Source organism: Sminthopsis crassicaudata, chromosome X (genome assembly GCF_048593235.1).
Source record: "Sminthopsis crassicaudata isolate SCR6 chromosome X, ASM4859323v1, whole genome shotgun sequence".
NCBI classification, from domain to species: domain Eukaryota; kingdom Metazoa; phylum Chordata; class Mammalia; order Dasyuromorphia; family Dasyuridae; genus Sminthopsis; species Sminthopsis crassicaudata.
In genome coordinates this window covers 60071304-60091446 of record NC_133623.1, presented here as the reverse complement: position 1 = coordinate 60091446, position 20143 = coordinate 60071304, and the positions used below count along the sequence as shown (strand labels likewise).

Sequence of the window (20143 nt, the reverse complement as noted above, 5' to 3'; positions counted from 1 at the left end):
TCAAATCCTACTGCACTTTTTATAAATGTTTCACCTCGGGCAATTCATTTAGAGTGTCCAAACCTCTCTGGCGTGTCATAACGGAGTTGGGAAAAGTGGCCCCGAGGGTTCCTTCCAGTTCCACGTCTCTGATGACAAGGAATCCAAGTCCACTTATTGAGCAGGATTGAGAAGGGAAATGCTCAGGGAAAAGGGAGGGACTGAGAGACAGAAAGAGAACCAGACCCCAAGGGATGGATCCGGAGAGGCAGACTGAGATGCGGAGCAAAAGTCAGTGCGGCCTTGAGATAGAAGTGAAACCCCAGGCACATACAGCAGCAGAGACAGAGACGGGGACACACAGAGCCACGTGAGACTCAGCTAGGGAGCCGGGGCAGAGGTCATGGAGGAAAACCAGGAACAGAGTCAAAGAGGCCACCGGGAGGGAAAAACACAAAGACAAGAGGCAGCTGGCAAGCGGAGAAGAAATCAGTTGGGTGTCACAGTGGCTAGAGCCTTCTCCTAGCATTTGAGCATTTGAACTTCAATCCTACCGTAGTCACTACCGAGCCATGTAAGTGTGGACAAGTCACTTAATCACTCTCAGCCTCAGATTTCTCCCCGCTAAATGTAAGGGACGGGATTTACTGGGAGCTAATGATGCTCCAGCTCTCTGATCTAGATTCCGGAGAGAAAAAAAGCTGTCCATTTGGGATTAAAGTCAAATAGAGATAGAGTTAGAGGGAACCAAGCACTGAGGATGAGGAGGGGAGAAAGAGAAGTGTGGCCAGTGGAGTGGCCGAGCAGGGAGCCAGGTCTCTCAGGTGGCCCTTTTTGGAAATCAGAGTGAATTCGCTTAGAGGGGGGCAGTGAGATTTTAAGAGAAACCTACAGGTAGGACTAGAAAGAGAAACAGAGTCATGGAGAGAAATAGAGAGACCCACGTGATAATGGTCTATTTCATCCCCATGATGGAGGGAAATGAGGGATGCAGAAAAGAGAATCCAGGCAAGAGAGCCGTGAAAAGGGCAGAGTTACCTGGCAAGCTGTAGAGCAAGTTGTGTTAGTGGTATAATGACTAGAGCACTCAGTACGGCTTCCTTGAGCTGAAGCCCCTCCTTGGTTGTGGATGAGCTGTATTATTCTAGGGAAGTCAGTTTTCTCCTTATGATGCATTTCTTGGCTTGGATTAGATGGGAGCTAAAGACACTTCAATGACCTGATCCAGTTGTCAGAGAGAAAAGGATATTGGCTTGTCATTAAGCTTGCAGTAGAGAGAGAACCAGAGGGAATCGGACATTGAGGATGAGAAAGAGACAGGGGGAGCGTCAAGAGGAAACAGAAGTGTGTGTGGTGGAGGAGGAATATGTAGGTCTCCCCGTCAGGAAGTCCCAATGATTGGAGTGCAGATCCTAGTTAATATTCTGATTATCTGAGATGGAGTCATTGGGTTAGAGTGCCTGAGATTGGCTCAGCTGTTAGAAGAGAATTGGACTCAAAAGTTTGCCAGTGCTCTTGAAAGAGAAAGAAAGGTAAGGCTAGTTGTTTTTGCGTGCGAAATAGAGTAAAAAGCGTGGGAGGAGATAGAGAGGGAGGAAGAGGAGAATGAGAACAAGAAGAAGAGAAAGAAGAAAAGAAGAAGAGACAAGGAGGAGGTGGAGGAGGAGGAGGGTGGGAGAAGAAGGAAGAGGAAAAAAGAAGAAGGACAAGAAGGAAGAAGTGGAAAAGAAGAGGATGAAGGAGGCGGCGGTGGAGGAGGACGGAAGGGAAGAAAGAGAAGAAAAAGGAAGAGGAGAAGAAGAAGATGAAGGAGGCGGCGGTGGAGGAGGAGGGAGGGGAAGAAAGAAGAAAAAGGAAGGGCAGCTAGGTGGCACAGTGGATAGAGCACCAGCCTTGAATTCAGGAGCACCTGAGTTCAAATCTGGTCTCAGACACTTAACACTTCCTGCCTGTGTGACCCTGGGCAAGTCACTTAACCCCAATTGCCTCAGCAAAAAAAAGAAAGAAAAAAGGAAAGAAGAGAATGAAGGAGGCGGCGGTGGAGGAGGTGGGAGGGGAAGAAAAAGAAGAACACAAAGAAGAAGAAATCAAAGAAGAAAAGAAAGGGGGAGGTGGAGGAGGAAGAAGGAGGAGAAGAAATATAAGATAAAGAAAGGGGAGCTAGGTGACGCAGTGGATAGAGCACCAGCCTTGAAGTCAGGAGCACCTGAGTTCAAATCTGGTCTCAGACACTTAACATGTCCTAGCTGTGTGACCCTGGGCAAGTCACTTAACCCCAATTGCCTCAGCAAAAAAAATAAAAAAGAAAAAAGAAAAGAAGAGAATGAAGGAGGCGGCGGTGGAGGAGGTGGGAGGGGAAGAAAAAGAAGAACACAAAGAAGAAGAAAGCAAAGAAGAAGAAAAGAAAGGGGGAGGTGGAGGAAGAGGAGGGAGGGGAAGAAATATAAGATAAAGAAAGGGGAGCTAGGTCATGCAGTGGATAGAGCACCAGCCTTGAAGTCAGGAGGACCTGGGTTCAAATCTGGTCTCAGACACTTAGCACTTCCTAGCTGTGTGACCCTAGGCAAGTCACTTAACCCCAATTGCCTCAGGAAAAAAAAAGAAAAGGAAAAAAAAGAAAAAAGAAAAGAAGAGGATGAAGGAGGAGGAGGTGGAGGAGGTGGGAGGGGAAGAATGAAGAAAAAGAAGAAGATGATAAAAGGAGGAGGAGGTGGAGGAGGTGGGAGGGGAAGAATGAAGAAAAGAGAAGAAGATGAAAGGAGGAGGAGGTGGAGGAGGTGGGAGGGGAAGAATGAAGAAAAAAGAAGAAGATGAAAGGAGGAGGAGGTGGAGGAGGAGGAGGGGAAGAATGAAGAAAAAAGATGATAAAAGGAGGAGAAGGAGGAGGAAGGGAAGAATGAAGAAAAAAGATGATAAAAGGAGGAGAAGGTGGAGGAGGAGGGGAAGAAAGAAGAAAAAAGAAGAAGATGATAAAAGGAGGAGGAGGTGGAGGAGGCGGGAGGGGAAGAATGAAGAAAAAAGAAGATGAAAGGAGGAGAAGGTGGAGGAGGAGGGGAAGAAAGAAGAAAAAAGATGATAAAAGGAGGAGAAGGTGGAGGAGGAGGGGAAGAAAGAAGAAAAAAGATGATAAAAGGAGGAGAAGGTGGAGGAGGAGGGGAAGAAAGAAGAAAAAAGATGATAAAAGGAGGAGAAGGTGGAGGAGGAGGGGAAGAAAGAAGAAAAAAGAAGATGAAAGGAGGAGGAGGTGGAGGAGGAGGGGAAGAAAGAAGAAAAAAGATGATAATAGGAGGAGAAGGTGGAGGAGGAGGGGAAGAAAGAAGAAAAAAGATGATAAAAGGAGGAGAAGGTGGAGGAGGAGGGGAAGAAAGAAGAAAAAAGATGATAAAAGGAGGAGAAGGTGGAGGAGGAGGGGAAGAAAGAAGAAAAAAGAAGATGAAAGGAGGAGGAGGTGGAGGAGGAGGGGAAGAATGAAGAAAAAAAGATGATAAAAGGAGGAGAAGGTGGAGGAGGAGGGGAAGAAAGAAGAAAAAAGAAGATGAAGGTGGAGGAGGTGGAGGGGAAGAAAGAAGAACAAAAAGGAGGAAGAGAAGTAGAAGAAGAAAAAGAAGGGGGGAGAAAATTTGAAACACAAGGTTCTCCAAAGGTGAATGTTGAAAACTATCTTTGCATATATTTGGAAAAATAAAATACTCTTGATATATGGGTGCCAGAGACTTGGGATAGGAGAAGAACATGAGTTAAAAAGAATAGGACATCGAGGAGGGTAAGATACAGAAAGGGGAGCTGAGAAGTAGGATTGGAAGAATATGTGAAAAATATATAAGGGACTCATGTCCCTTAGTGGTCTGTTCTTGGAATTCTTGTCACACCCAAATTTAAATCCTGTTCTTTCAAGTTGTTTGAAAGTAGACAATTCATCTAGAGTGGTTAAGCCTCTATTTCTCCTACTATAATTAATTGGATTTGCACTCAGTGGTCCCTAAGATTTCCTCTAACTCTAAATCTATGCTAGTTTTGGGGAAAAAAGAGAATAGAAAAAGCAACTCGGTTTTTTTTCCCTGTATTTTTTTCTTTTTCTTTTTTTCCTCCTGAGGCTGGAGTTAAGTGACTTGCCCAGGGTCACACAGCTAGGAAGCGTTAAGTGTCTGAGAGCAGATTTGAACTCGGGTCCTCCTGAATTCAAGGCTGGTGCTCTGTCCACTGCGCCACCTAGCTGCCCCTGCGACTCGTTTTTGAATGAGAATGAGAGCAAGGGGAAAATGCTTTTAGAAAAGGATTGAGAGAAAGGGAGAACTTTTAAAAAAGGGGTCTGGATAGAAAGAAAAAGAGATAGGGAGACAAGGAGAAATATAGTGATAAGATCAGAGAGGCACAGATAGAGAAACAGAGCAAAACAATGAAGAAAAAGAGAAGGCTTGGATAATAAACAGAGAAATGAGGGAAAAGCCCATTATGGAGGACAATAAGCTATAGAGCAAGAAGACCACAGGAGGTGGAGAGGTGTAAAGAGAAAGGATCCCTTACAAATGTAGGGCAAGACCTGTAGGCGTTAATTGTGCTTTCTTCGGGGAGTTGGAACAAGATGGGAAGAAAGTGAAGAGAGACATAAGAAGGGAGGAAGAACAAGGAAAGAAGAGAGGCAGAAACAGAAGGGGGGAAGAGCAAGGAAAGAAGAGAGGCAGAGACAGAAGGGGGGAAGAGCAAGGAAAGAAGAGAGGCAGAGACAGAGACAGAGACAGAGAAAGATGGAGACAGAGAGTGTGCAAAGTGCTTGGTAATGGGCAAGAAAGTAAAAGAAGAGACCATTGTGTAGGAGTGTGAACAACAGCATAAAACCATACAGAGTGAGAGAGAGAGAGAGAGGGAAAAGATCTCTAGTGATACTGGGGGGAGCCATAATGATTATAAAACCACTTTTGGAGTGAAGATCCTGAATTTGAAGAAAAATAGAGACATAGAAAGAGGAAGACAAAAGATGAGAAAGAAGAGGCATTTTAAAAGGGACAGAGAAAGAAAAGAGACCACTATAGAGGGAAGTGGGAGAAAGATATGTGACCCCAGGGGAAGGAGAGATGTAAAGGGAAGGGGCAGCCTTACAAAATTTAGGAGTAGATAGGAAGCAGCTTGTGCCATGGTGGCTTGATCACTGTAGTTTCAGTGGCAAGTACTTGAGTTGGAATTCAACCCAATAACTGATAAAACTATTGCCCTGCCCAAGTCACTTAAATATTCTCGGCTACAGTTTCTTCCTTTGTGAAATGCTGGCTTTGGAAATACCCTTGTGGTGCTGTGAATGGCAGAGGGATAACAAAGTCTTTTGGATTGTGAAGTTTGTGAGTGGAGGAATGGGTACGATGCTAATTTTGCCTCATCTGGATGGACTCAAAATGCAGGAATTCCCTGACCATCTAGTGCTCATCCCCTCGAAAAAGATGAATTAAAGTGTTATAACAACTAATTGTTGCCCTTGGATAAGAATGCGTGTATTTATTTTGCAAAAGGATTTCTTTTATAATTGTAAAAATATTTGATTCTTTAACTTTATTTCTGAACTTTATCATTAAACAGGAAATATATTCAGATTCCAAATAGCCCACAAAGACCATTTATTAAGCACCTACTATGTACAAGGAAGAGTACTGAATGCTGGAGTTAGAAAGAAAATGAAAAGGCAGTTACTGCTCTCCGATCCAACAACCTACAAAAGGAAATGTCATAAAACAACTAACAAAGAAGATACAGATATAGATAAAGCTATTGGAGATTATCAACAGAAGGAATGCAGGGAAAAGGGAAATCTTTTCCTATCTGGGGAGGCAGCTAGGTATTATAGCAAGTAGAAGACTTGACTTGAAGTGCAAATTATATGATTTTAAATGTTGGCTCACATACTGACAGCCTGGGTTGCCTGAACAAGTAAGATAACCTCTCTCTGCTTTACACTGTATTCTATCAAATGATGCCGAGAGAGAAGAGGAAGGAAGTCCCCATCGTATTGATGTGTGAAGCCAAAGAAGATTTGGCTGATGCTTGAAGGAGATCCAAGAGGCCAGGAGGCTGAGATGAAGAGGGGGAACATTTCAGGTGTGGAGATGATCCTGTGACAGCGCTCAGAGTATCTTGCTTGAGGAACAGAAAGGAGATCAGTGCGACTGGATTTGAAAGTATAATGTAATACAAGGTACAGGAAGACTGGAAAGGTCTAAAGAAGGGCTTTAAGAAGCAGCCAGAGGCCTTTCTATTTAGTGCTTGAGAACCCCTGGAATCCATCACATAGGGGAATGTAACAATCATGCAGTTTTGGGAAGGTCACTGTCAGACAGCTGAGTGGAGGATAGACAGCAGTGGGGACGCACTTGTGGCTGAGAAACTAAGCAGTGGGCGACTGCACTACTGCAGGCATGAGGTGGCTGAGGGCCTGTACCCTCAGTGGGGCACACAAAGTGATTTTTTATTAGCTACATTAAAAGCCAGCCATGCTACTTTGGGTCTTCCTCCTGCTCACTGGCTAATAAGAGTTAGTTTTTCCCAAACATTTTTTGGCAAACTGAGACCCGAGTAAAACACGAAAAGAGTGAGGATTCAGTTATTTGTTGGTTAAGACTTTCCTGAGAGGATTGGTGTTTGTGGTGGCTAGAATCTCCGGTGTGAGGACTTGCAGAACCATTTTCAGGGATATCCATCCACCTTTAGTGTTCAGGTGGTCAGGCACCCAACTCTCAGCTCTTTGCATGTGCAGTGACCACTCCTGGTAAACCATCTCATCAGATGGGCTAAACCAGGTGGAGGGTAACTAATAGGCCTCAAATCCACCTGGGAGTTGGGGGAGATGTCTACCTCGAGCATGTGGAGGCTTTCCTACTGGAATGGGCCGATGAGAATGATCTGGTGCAACAGCCATGAAGGCTTAGGGTAAAGCAGAAACTGTGGAGTGCCTAGAACTTGGTCAGACATAGAAGATGTGGGAACATCATGGCTGATCAGGTCCTGAGAGGACTTGAATGGGGCCTGTGGATAGATATCCTCATAGTGAGAGTCCCTGACCATCACTGGTTTCTGAGCTAGCCCAAAGATCAGTTCTGTCTTTTCATGTATTATATGGAGAATCGCGCTGTCTGTAAAATCTCAGTAGCATAGCTCTTGGGGAGTAAAGTGCCAGTTTAGCCTTTGAGGAGATTGCACCAGATGGGAAGCCAACCTAACTATGGATCACCTGTGGCTACAATATTGTCCTTTTTCAACTGCTGTCTAAGGGAGCTTAGAACCAGGATAAAAGGTCTTATGTGTTGACACTTGAGAGAGTGAGCAGTATTTTGCTTGGATTTGTCCTTTGCTCTCAGAACTGTTGGTGCTTGGTGTCTTGGTAAATCCAGCTGCCCTTTTTTCCTTGTTGTCTGATCACTAAAGGCACAAGGTCTCAAGAGTGAGAGTTTTCCAAGTGAAACTTTCTGAGATTTCTGGGAGAGAGGAAATCTGTTTCTATTGAGGGAAGCAGTTGTAGGTTATATAGCAAGGAGAAGATTGGACTTGAGTGAAAAGTTATGACTTTAAAGGTTGGCTCTGGGTTACCAGGCTGAGCAAGTAAGTTAACCTCTCTCGGCCTTGTATTGTACTCTATCAAATGATGGAGTGAGATTTCAGGGCCTCTCAGTTCTCTCCCATTCTCTGAGGCTATGGCTGTCTGAAAGAGAAAAGGAAGAGCCCATCAGATGGATGTGTACACAGAGGAGGACATCAGAGGTAGGATTTTAGCTGATACTTGAAGGAAGTCCAGGAAACCAGGAGATTGAGATGAAGAGGAAGAACATCTCAAGCTTGGAGGTGAGCCTGCACAATGGCAGAAGTCAAGAGCTGGATTGTCTTGCTTGAGGAACGGAAAGAAGCTCAGTGCCACTGGATATGAAATTATAATGTGATCCAAGATACAGGGAGAATGGAAAGGTATGGGGCAGGGCAGGTTGGTAAAGGCTATCCATTGCAACCAGAGGCATTTGTATTTGAGCCTCAAAGTGATTGGGAGGCCCTGGAGTTCATTTCCTAGATGAATAAAATTAAGGAATAAGTAGAAAGAAGGATGAACAGATTCCCATGGTTCTGTCTATTCCTTCTGCTCATCCGCCAGGTGATAACAGTAAATTTTTCCAAATATTTTTTGGCAAATGAAACCAGGGTGAAACACATGAAATGGGTGAGGAGTCAACTGGGGTTCCAAGAAGCTGTAGCATATGTAGTGACCACATGTTGGTAAACTGTCACATCAGATGGTTCAAACCAGATTGAGGACAACCAATAGGTCTCAAACCCCAGTGGGTAAGTTAGGGGGAAGTCTATCCCAAGCACTCCCCTGGCGGAGTGGGCCTAGGAGAACTACTTATTTCATCAGCCACGAAGGCAGGTGAAGTAGTCAGACATTGAAGACACCATACACTGCATCCTGGGTCATCACCAGTAGTTCAAACATTTTTCTTGCCACTGCACAAGATGGGGGGGGGGTAGATGGAGAGAGGAACAAGAGATGAGGAGAATTATGAGAGGATGACGTACTGAGAAACAAAGTTATACCTGAAAATCCCATCTCGAAAAAGGAAAGTTTTACAAGAAAGATAGGGAATTTTTGTAGGTTTTGGAGAAGAAAAAACACCCTCAACACTATTAAAAAGAATATGAGAGGCTATTTTGTAGGATTAGAATACATAGTGTTTAAAGACCACCAAAGGTAAATGATATAGTGGGAAAGCTCACTTGGAAGTGAGAGACAACTAGCTGGTGCAATGATTAGTCTTGAGAATAGAATTAGGAACACATCGCTTCTAATTTTCTCAATTTTAATAAATATAAAGCAAGAAATCTTCAAATTATTGAACAGTTTCCACCCATTTCACATGCTGGCAAGGTTATGTTTTAAGATTCTGCAAGCTAGGTTTCAGCAGTATGTAAATAGAAAATTACTACAGGAGCAGGCTAATTTTTAAAGAGGCCGAAGAAAGACTACATTGTAATATTCACTGGATTATGGAGAAAGCAAGGGAGTTCCAGAAAAAAACAACAAAAAAACCAAAAAACAAACCAAAAACATCTACGTCTCTTTCATTGACTACACTAAAGCCTTTGTATGGATCACAATAAAATATGGTAAGTCCCATATGCAGGTCAAGAAACTAATATGGAACACTTGGTTCATTTAGGATTGGAAAAGGAATACAATAAGGTCCTATATTGATAGCTTATATTTAACTTGCACATAGAGTACATCCTGCCAAAGACTAGGCTGGATGAATCAAAAGCCAGAATTAAGTTTGCCAGGAAAATATCAACAATATCAGATACGCAGACAGGGCTACTCATGGCAGAAAGGGAAGAACCAAAAGCCTTCTTAATGAGGATTAAAGAGGAAACTGGTTTGAAGCTTAACATAAAAACCCCTTAAGATTTTGGCAACCATTTCCATCACTTCCTGGCAAATAAAGGGAAAAGAAATGGAAGCATTTCATATTTTATATTCTTAGATTCAACGATTACTCCAGATGGCAACTGTAGCCTTGACATTAAAAGATGCTTGCTCTTTGGAAGGCAAATCTCCTAAAAAACAGAAACGTGGCCTTCTGACAAAGGTTCATATAGTCAAAGCTATGGCTTTTCCATTAGCAATGTATGGCTGTGAGAGTTGGAGTATAAGGAAAGCTGAGGGTCACAGAATTGACACTGTGGAATGATGGTACCGGAGAAAATGTCTGAGAGTGCCTAGGATGGCAAGGGGATCAAATCTGTCAGTATTTAAATTAATTTAGACTATTTATCAGAAGGTCAAATACAAAAGCTGAAACTTAAATGCTTTGGCCACATAATGGGAAGACAGGAAACATCAGATGTTGGGAAAGATTGAAGGTAAATGGAAAATGGAATGGCAGAGCATGAGATAGATATTGTCATGGAAGCCACAAACATGAACTTGCCCAGACTTCCAGAGAGTATGGATGATAGGGGATTGTAGCATGCTAGAGTCCGGGGGCTAACAGATTCAAACATGACTGAACCACAACTATTAGATTAGTCACAGTGGCCAAGTCAACTGGCTCCCCCAGTTTCCTCAAATCTAAAAGGGGAATCACAAAAGCATTGTCATTCGGATTATCAAATGACATATTCATTTGTAACACATACTTCATGGAATTTTTAAAGTACTTAATAAATGTTTTTTTTTCTTTCTTCCCTCTTCAAATGAAGGGTGGAGATCAAAGGGTTCTAGGGAGCCATTGAGGTTTAAATCGATAACATCCATACCATCAAAAAAAGGTAGTGACCAATTCTCCTTTGATGCAAAAGGTCATTTGATAATAGATTTTGGAAGAAGGAAGATAGACATAAGGAAGCATTTCAAATAGAAAGAGATAAAGCATAGATTGGAAGAGAAACATTATCAAGAGATTTCAGAGCAAGTTGGATTAGCCCGTAGAGAAATGCACACAGATGTAGAGAGAGAAAAGCAGACACAGATACAGAATAAGCAATAAAGTCCTCTTGCTCATTGACCATGGCATGAGAGTAGAGGCCCAGGTAGAGCCATGTTCATGTGAATGACTGTCACAGTTGTAGATGCAGAGGGGAGACAGCTGAATGATACATGCTTTTAGCATCACACCTGAAATGGAAACCCTTCTCACTAATGGAGAAGATTTATTTACCTGGGCAAGTCAGTCTGTCTCCATCACAGGTTGCTCTTCTGACAAATGAGTCTGAGCTACTTGTTTCATGTAAAGTTATTGGAAGTCTAAGGTCCTATGAATGATAGAGGGGGGGAAGAGACAACAGAGAAAACATAGAGGGAATATACACCACTGAATAAAATTCTATAAAACAGAAGAAAGAATTATTCTGGAGATCAAAATAGAAAATTTGTTTGTTAGTCCCTGTCATGTAACAGTCACTTAAATTCTTTTTTTTAAAGCTTTCTTCCTTAAATGATGAAGTGAAAACCAATAGCCTCCGTGGGAACCCGAGAGATGTAATTAGAAGATAATAGTTGGGCTGTGGAGAAAAAAATGAAGACCACTATACATTTGGTGGGAGCGACAGCCAGGATATAGGTTTTTGAGGGAGGGATAGCGACAGAAGGAATGCATTATAGTGAGCAGATGCAAAGGAAAGATTGCAAGGGAAGGATTCCCAAGCAACTTAGAGTGGTCAGCAGAGACAGAGACAAAGATAAATGGATCAAAAAAAGAGGAGAAATGAAAATAGAGACAGAAAATCAGCAAAAAAAAAGGCTTCTTGGTAACTGACTTAGAGAATAAGCGAAGCCTAAGGAAGTGTAAGGTGGAGTGATAGTTGTGGTAGATGTCAGAGAGACACACAGAGAAAAAGGAAGAGGAGGAGAAGAAAAAGGAGAGAAGGGAGAAGGAGTAGGGGAATGGGCAGGAAAGAGTTAGTGGGAGGACAAGAGAAGAGTCAGTGGGAGGACAAGAAAAAAGTCAGAGAAAAGATAATTTCAGGTCTTGGGTAGTGAAGGAAGCTCAATTTCATAATGGAAAGAGCACTGCTTTTACCACAACAACTACATGAGGTTGAATCCCTTCTCAGTAATGGAAAAGATGTTAACCCAGGTAAGTCAGTTAATATGCATCAGTCATAATTGTTTTTTGTTCCAAGAAATTTTATATATCATACACACACTATATATCATATACACACACAGATATTAAAAGGAAAGGATTACTAGGAAGAGGAAAGAAATCATTGGGAAAGAAAGTGAGGACAAAAAGGAACACAGGGAATAAAGGAAGGGAGCAGGAAGATACCACTGAAGAAGGGAGAAGGTGTGAGACTGAGAACGGACTGTTATAAATAGACTGAGGGGGACAATGAAAAATAACCACTGGGTATTAAAGACAGAAAATGAGGAAAGGACCTTTGGGAAAGGACTCTTTGGATGAGATAAAAGGAAGAGAACGTGGGGGGTTGAGGGAAAAAGAATATAGCACTGACTAGAGCAAAAGGGAGAGAGAAAATGAAAAGGATGAATAATGATGAGGAGGAAGGAGTCTAAGGGAATGAACCACTGACTGCAAGAAAGAAGGAAGGAACCATTCAAAGGGGATCGAGGGAGACAAACAGAAGAGACTATGGGAAATGGTGGGGAGGGGGCCTGGAGAAGGAGGATCCCATTAAGGAGGCTAAATAAGGGTGAGAGAAAATCTGGAGACTAGAAATGAGACACGGGGATAGACAAAGAACCATTGGTGAGAGAAAGGGAAAGGATCACTGGATAAAGAGAGGGGAGAGACAAAAGAGACCATGGAGGATGGTTATGAGGGAGAAGGGAGATGCCATTAGAGAGGGGAGAAAGGGAAGGCACCATTAGGGATGGGGGCAGAATGATAAAAGGAGAGGAAAATTGGGATGGAGGAAGGGGAGAAAACGAAGGAAGAGAACATGAATACCTGGGGGAAATACAACGATGAAGCAGTGGGTTTGTGGGAGGACAGTCAAGGGCTAAAAAACAAAGGAAGAAAGCACTTGCTAAGGGGGTGTGCTAGGGATAGGCCCGGACCCCCTGCAGATTGTCAATGAGACGGGCGAGAAGAGCAGGAGGGATAAAGCAGCAGAGCCCGAGGATGCTCCAAGGCAGCAAGCGCTCAGAGTGGACCGGACTGTCAGGGAAAGGGAGGGGGATTTCCAATCCAACACTGACACCCAGAGGCTGGAGATGGAAGTGCCCAAGTGGGGGATGGGAAAGAAGAAATGTAAGAGACCAATGAGGAGAGAGGAGGTGGGGCCGGAGGGAGGGGCCATGCTGGACAGAGCCATGGGCTGGGGATCAGGACAGGCTGAAGTGGAGGCTGCCTCACAAACTCAGATGCGTGATCTGCACAAGGCCCTTAGCACCTGCTCTAAACCTCATTTTCTGCTCCTCTTAAATGGTGGTCTTGAATCAAAGGCATTTAACTTCCTTTCTCCCTCTAAAACCCCATGGTTGATAAAGAAAGGAGAGGAAAGCCTAAGGATTGGGGTGACAGGAAAAAGACACAGTTTTAAGAAAAATACTATTTTGGGTTTCATTTGGAGAATGAAACAACAGGAGAAGAGAAGGGGAAGATGGAAGAAAGAACCCTTGAGGTGGGCTAATTTTTGGAGGGAAGAGTTCCTAAGGGAAGAAATAACTGGGAAAGAGGAAAAAGGAAACAATCAGTAGTTAAATGGTTTCTGTGTCAGACACTAGCACCCTTTGTGAAATGGTTAGCAACTTACAAAAATTATTTCACTTTGATAGCCCCAACAGTACTTTGTAGTAGGTGTGATCATTATCATCAATGTGTAGTTTAGAAAACTGAGACACATAGATGATGTTATCTGCCCTGGGGTCACCAAGCTAGAAAATGTCTGAGGTTGGATTGAAACCAGCTCTTACTGAGTCCGGGACAAGCACTCTATATACTATACAAGCAGTGTCCCTGGGGCCTGGATGACCTGAGTCCAAATACTGCCCCTCATACTTTCTCTTTAAGTCTGTGTAGCTCACTTTTACTCTCTCACTCCCAGTTTCTTCCTCTCTAAAATGATAAGGCTGTACTTTGATGCCTCTCAGGTCATGTCCAAGACCATATGCGAGCTTCTGGGATTGAAGGGAAAAGAAGAAACCTAGGATTTGGTACTGGGATGGAGGGAGAGAGAGAGAAATACACACAAGAGCCTTGTGGAGAGGTCTGAGAGACAAAGGGAGTCAACTAGCGAGTAAGGAGTCAACAGAAAAAGTCCAACCAGTGAATTGCAGGGAGATAGAGACCAAAGGGTCAAAAAAGAAGTCCGAGAGAGAGAGGTGGAAAGGGGGAAGAGATAGAGAAAGACGAGAGGTAGAATGAAGAGAGGCCATTGTGTAGATGGATGAAAGACAGAGGTATAAGATCTTAAAACATTGAAGATCTCTCAGCTTCAGCTTCCTCTGCAAGATATTTGAGGGTGGGTCTTGAGGGCCACTAAGTCCCATCCATCTTTAAAATCCATGGAATGATGGAAAGGGGGCATAAGCCTTTAGGGGATTTAGATGGGAGGAGAAGGCAAGTATTAGGCTTGAGGAAAGGAGAGATACATGGGAAATGGACTGAGAGGGAGAGAAAGAGTAGGAGAGGGAGAAGGGACCATTGATAATGTAAATAAGACAGAGATGAGAACTGCTATAGAATAGTTGGTAGAATTTCTGAATAACAAGAGACAAGAAAAAGGAGAGATCTAAAAATGGGAGTGGGAGATGGAAGAAAACAAACATTTGTTAAGTGGCTAACATGGGTAAATTATTCTGCTAAGTGCCTTGCAAATGCTGTCTCATTTGATTCCTTAGGACAGCTCCATGCTGCCAGTTATATCGTCCCCATTTTTAAATTAAGAAAACAAGTATATTGAACTTGTGACTAGCCCAGCTTCACTCAGTAAGAAATATCTAAAGTTTAATTTGAACTCAGGTCTTACTGACTCCAGGCCCAGCACTCTTTCTAATGCATAGGCCATGTCTCTGGAGCAGAGCTGATTTCAGTCCAGACCCTACTCCTCAGTCGATCTCTACAACTCTATGGAGATCCCTTTCACTCTTTCAGTTTCAGATTGCTTCTCTCTCAAATGATGAGATAATACTTAGAAGCCTGTGAGGACATGGCCAAAAGTAATCGTATTGAAAGAGAAAGAAGAAACAAATAACAGAATTGGGACAGAGGGAGAGAGCATGAAATAGAGGGAAACTGAGGGCATGGACTAGTGTGGAAAGAGGAGAGACAAAGTCAAAGGGAAGGGAAAGCAGTGGAATGCAGGTAGAGACGGACTAAGGGGAGGGAGGAGGAAGATACTATTGAAGAATGAAGGAGTGAGAAGGGACCAATAATGTTAGAAAGTGGGGGGAGAAAGGGAAATATCCTCAGGATATTAAAGAGAAAAAAAGAGACAAGCAACCCTTGGGAAAGTAAATGGGAGTAAGATAAAAGGAAGAGAGGATAAGGTATGGTGGAAGAAAGACAGCACTGACAAGACCAAAAGGGAGAGAAAATGAAAAAGATGAACTATAATGGGGATAAAAGAGACAGTCTAATGGAGTGGACCACTGATAATGGGGAAGAGAAAGAAGGAAAGGACCCCCTAAAAGTGGGGGGAGAGGGAGACAAAACAAAGACACAATAGGAAATGGTGCTGAGGGGGGGAGATAATGAAGTTACAATTAGGGTAGAGAGAAAAAGGTGAGAGAAATGAGAAAGCATCACAGGAAATGGGAAATGAAGGAGAAAAAGGCAAAGAACCACTGATGAGAGAAAATGGGAAAGCACCACTGGAAAAAGTGGAGAGGGGAGATAAAAGGGAAGAGACCAAGGAGGATGGGGATGAAGGGAGATGGAAGGCACCATTAGGGAGGGGAGACAAAGCTGAGAAACAAATAGAAGGAAGCCCTGGAGATGGGGGCAAAGCGAAAAAGGGAACAGAATAGTGGGATGCGAGATGGAGAAAAGGAAAAACAGTGAAGAGAACATTGTGAACACCTGGGGGAAATCGAGAGAAGCAGGGCAAGGGAGGGGAATTTCCGATCCAAGACTGACACCCAGAGGCTGGAGATGGAAGTGCCCAAGTGGGGGATGGGAAGGGAGAAAATAAGAGACCAATGAGGAGAGAGGAGGTGGGGCCGGAGGGAGGGGCCATGCTGGACAGAGCCGTGGGCTGGGGGTCAGGACAGGCTGAAGTGGAGGCTGCCTCACAAACTCAGAGAGGTGTGACCTGCACAAGGCCCTTAGCACCTGCTTTAAACCTCACTTTCTTCTCCCTTTAAATGATTTTCTTTCAATCAAAGGCTTTGAAAGAACCTTCTAGCTTAAAAAACCTGTGGTTTTATGAGAATAAAGAGGAAAACCTGAGCATGGGGTGGGAGGAGAGAAAAACAATTTGTAGGCAAACTCCATTAAAGAAGTCCATCCGCCACTGAGCATGGAGATGGAGGAAGAAGGAAAGCACCGTTAAGGAGGGGGACAAAGCTGAGAAACTAATGGAAAGAAGCCCTGGAGATGGGGGCAAAGCGACAAAGGGAATAGAATAGTGGGATCTGGGATGAAGAAAGGAAATAAGCAAGCGAAGAGAACAGTGTGAACACCTGGGGGAAATAGAAGCAGAGTGAATCTGTGGGAGGACAGCCAAGGGCTACAGAGCAAAGGAAGAAAGCACTTGCTAAGGGGGGAGTGCTAGGGACAGGCGGGGGCCCTGTGCAGACTGTGCAATGAGACAGGAGAGAGGAGCAAGACAGATAAAGCCCCGGGGCCTGAGGATGCTCCGAGGCCAGCAAGGGCTCAGAGTGGACCGGACTGTCAGGGAAAGAGAGATTTCCGATCCAAGACTGACACCCAGAGGCTGGAGATGGAAGTGCCCAAGTGGGGGGATGGGAAGGGAGAAAATAAGAGACCAATGAGGAGAGAGCTGGGGCTGGAGGGAGGGGCCATGCTGGACAGAGCCACAGGCTGGGGGTCAGGACAGGCTGAAGTGGAGGCTGCCTCACAAACTCAGAAAGGTGTGACCCTGCACAAGGCCCTTAGCACCTGCTTTAGACCACAGTGTCTTCTCCCTTTAAATGGTGCTCTTGAACTCAAAAGCTTTGAAATCCCTCTGGTTTTATGAGAAAGAAGAGGAAAGCCCGAGCATGGCGTGGGAAGAGGGAAAAACAGTTAGTAGGTGAGCTTCATTAAAGAGACAGACAAAAGCACAGAAAGATTGAGAAAGATAAAGACCTTAAAAAGGGTGCACAGAGAACTGGGAGAATGATGGTGGGGGGTGAGGCAGCTGGTTCTCCTGCTGCGTAAAGCATGAGGTTTAGAGGCAGGAGCACCTGGATTCTGGGACTGACAAACTTTCATGCTCCCTCTCCCAAGAATTAGTTCTACTTATATGTCTAATCCTTAGTTTCTTTCCCTTAATTTTTTCCACCTCTAAGTCAGGGATACTATAAGTGACAGAAAGAGAAGGAATAGGCTAACTGAGGTTACGATGGTGGCAGAGTGTTGCCAAAGGCTTTTGTGGAGTATGTTGAAGGAGATGCAGCAGGACAAGGCCCACTTTGTACATAGGAAAGGGGGAGGACAAAAAGGATGGATGACAGGGCATGAGCATAAAAAGGCAGAAGGCAGAGCCTTTGGGGTGAACCAGTTTGGGGAAGGGCAGTACAAAGTTAGGGAGAGACACAGAGAGAAAACAATAGTCGGTAATTAGAGAGAGAGGGAAGAGATCACTGTGGGGGGAAGAGGCATAAAGCAGGTAGCTAAAGAACCCAGTGGGGACACTTCTGAGGAAGAAGGGGATGGACTGGGAGGGAGCTCTTTGCCAGGATAGACAGAAGTTTTAATGATTTGGGGTCAAATCTCCTTGTTAGTAACTTGCTAATGAAAATGAATAGCTGTTTAAGTCACTTAACTCTTCTCCCCCTGAATTTCTTCCTCTAAAAAAGATGGAGATGGCGTTGGCCACTTAGGGGACCTTCCAGTTGGAAGATTCTATCAGTGAAGAATCGAGAAGGGCAAGCCCCATGGGAGTGGATGGTCAGGAAAGAGTTAGTGGGGAAGAGAACCACTGAAAGGTCCAGTCGACATGGATGGAGGGAGAGAAAGAAAGTAAGCCTCCTACCAACCAGAACATAGTAAGTAGAGACAAAAACGATGTGTGTTCAACCTCCTCTTGTGTGTCCCTCACCACATCACATAAACTCTCTATCTCAGTTTCTTTTTCTTTCAAAAAAATGTCATTGGACTGATTCTATCCTTTTCCAATAGAGAAAGGAAAAATACTTAATATAGAGTAGAGACAGATTCTGAGCAGGGAACAGATATAGAGGAAAGGGAATACCATGGACAGAGCAAAGGAGAGTCAAAGGAAGGGGCCAAGTGAGGATATGGGCAGACAGAGTGAAGGCTAGTACAGGAGAGACAGAAGCTGATGATGGTGTCAAGCTATAAAAGGAAGGGATCCTGAAGATAGTGATGCTTTAGTCCTTGGAGTTACAGGCCTAGAGTCAGGAAGAAGCAGAGCTGAGTCCTGGGACAGAGAGGAGAAGACTCATTTCATAGCATAGGATTTGGAATCAAGGAGGGTAGGTTTCTCATTTTTATTCATAGCCTCTCTGTTTGTATTTCCATGGACATATTAGTTTATTTAAACCCAAATTTCATGAGCTTTAAACAGAGGAGCTTGAATTCATGACCCTCAAGATGTCAGATAGCTGCAAATATGCAGAGGAGAGAAAGAGACAGAGGAAGGCAAGAGGAGAGAGAGAGAAAGGAGAGAGAGAGAGAAAGAAGGAAATAAAAGAGAAGTAACAGGTTTACAATTAAGAGGAAGACAGATAAATAGAGCTTGACAAGAGGAAGCAAATATATGTGTAAGGGAGAATTATGGAGTATGTTTAGACATAGAATTTTGGGGCCACAAATGATGAGATGGAAAGGAGTGGATATAGAGGTAGTAGTGAGAGAAGACTGGGTGGTACAGTGGTTATAGTGATGGGCTTAGTGTCAGGAAGGAATAAATTCAAATTCTATCAATATCAATAATCCCCTGACACTCCCTGCCTTTTGTGTTCTGGGCAAGTTGTGTAAACGCTGTCTTCCTCAGCTTATTCAGCTGTAAGAGGTGGCAAAATAGGCCCTACTTCCCAGAGTTATTGTGGGAAGAAAACGCATTAACGTTTGTACATTGTATAGCACATTCTTTACTACTTGTCAGGCACTTAATCAATCCTTATTTTTCTTTGTTCCTTATTAAAATGAACGAGTGTTATCTCTGATAACATTTGAGCTAATGAGAAAAGGAGAATATATAGTGTGAGAATCAGGTAAGAGATATCTGAGGAGAGCTGAGAGACTGAGGGAAAGCATTACAGAGGGGATAGGATGGGGAGAGGTAAAGGAAAGGGAGCAGAGATGATATAGAGAGATCTTGTTAGAAAGATTCCCAGACAGACACAGAAACAGTGATAGTAATTTAGCATCTCCTCAGTCTCAGTTTCCTCCTTTGAAGAAAATGTTTCTTTTTTTGGTTTTGAAGTTCTTTCCTGCTCTAAATCTCTAATCCTCCTGAATTCAAGGCTGGTGCTCTATCAACTTCGCCACCTAGCTGCCCCTAAATCTCTAATCCTAAGAGTGAGGAAAGAAGGAGAAAATGACTACTATATGTTTTGTGATAGAGACACAAAGAGAGAAATCTAAAAAAAAAAAAAAAAAAACCAACAACAAAAAACCTCAGTGATAGGAAGAGCTCAAGAAAAAACCCATTGGACAGGGAAAGATCAAAAAAAGAAAAAGAAGATAACTCCTGAAAGAAAGCAAAAAGGATTGAAGGCAGAGAGAAACCAAAGGGGAAAAGGATGCAGAGGAGAAGACAGAGAGAAAGGGAAAAGGGAAAAGGGAGAGAAAGAAAGAGAGAGAGAGAGAGAGAGAGAGAGAGAGAGAGAGAGAGAGAGAGAGAGAGAGAGAGAGAGAGAGAGAGAGAGAGAGAGAGAGAGAGAGAGAGAGAGAAAGTAGACAGAGGAAGAAAAATAATGTACAATCTTTAACTTGAAAGGAGAGGGAGAATGAAGGAAGAATACTGTGGAGAGGGGTGAAAAACATTTCAGAGGTCATTAGAAAGGGGGATTATGAAAGGAAAATGACAGCAGGTGATAGAGAGAAATCTCCTTAGAGGTTTAAGCAGATGGATACAGAGAGACACTGATAAATAGAAACTGAGTTTCTCAGCCTCAGTTTGCTCCCCTGAAGAAAGTGATTGTATTTCATGGCCCTCATGTCCTTTCCATCTCTAAATATGTAAATCTTTGAGTGATGAAAGGTCAAAAACACTATTTCATATATGTTCTATCTCTTCCAATTATACATCTATGATTTCTTGAGTGATGGAAGGAGATAGAAGGGAAAACACCATTGTTCAGGGAAAAGAGGATGAGACCACTGGGGAGAAAGGAAAAAGGAGAAAGAGAGGATTTACTAGGTCTCTGGGGAGAGACAAAGAGAAAAGGCCAACAAGAGAAATGGCAGAATATTGTAACTAGTGTAGTTGTGGTCCTGGGGGAAGAGAAAACACTGGGGGAAGGAAAGAGAAATGGATGTCAGAAGAGGGAAGAGGTGACCAAGATAGGAAGGGGTGGAGGAGACAAAGGGAATAATGT

General features: G+C 43.5%; 1 long non-coding RNA gene across 1 annotated transcript in view; it reads left to right on the top strand.

The window, feature by feature from the left end:
- The first annotated feature begins 3276 nt into the window (after positions 1 to 3276).
- Positions 3277 to 20143, top strand: part of LOC141549100 (uncharacterized) — a 183227-nt gene continuing 166360 nt past the window's right edge. Inside the window, exons 1-3 of the long non-coding RNA XR_012484224.1 lie at positions 3277 to 3427; positions 3521 to 11579; positions 17435 to 17623. This is a non-coding gene — a long non-coding RNA (uncharacterized LOC141549100). The remainder of the gene's footprint in view (positions 3428 to 3520; positions 11580 to 17434; positions 17624 to 20143) is intronic.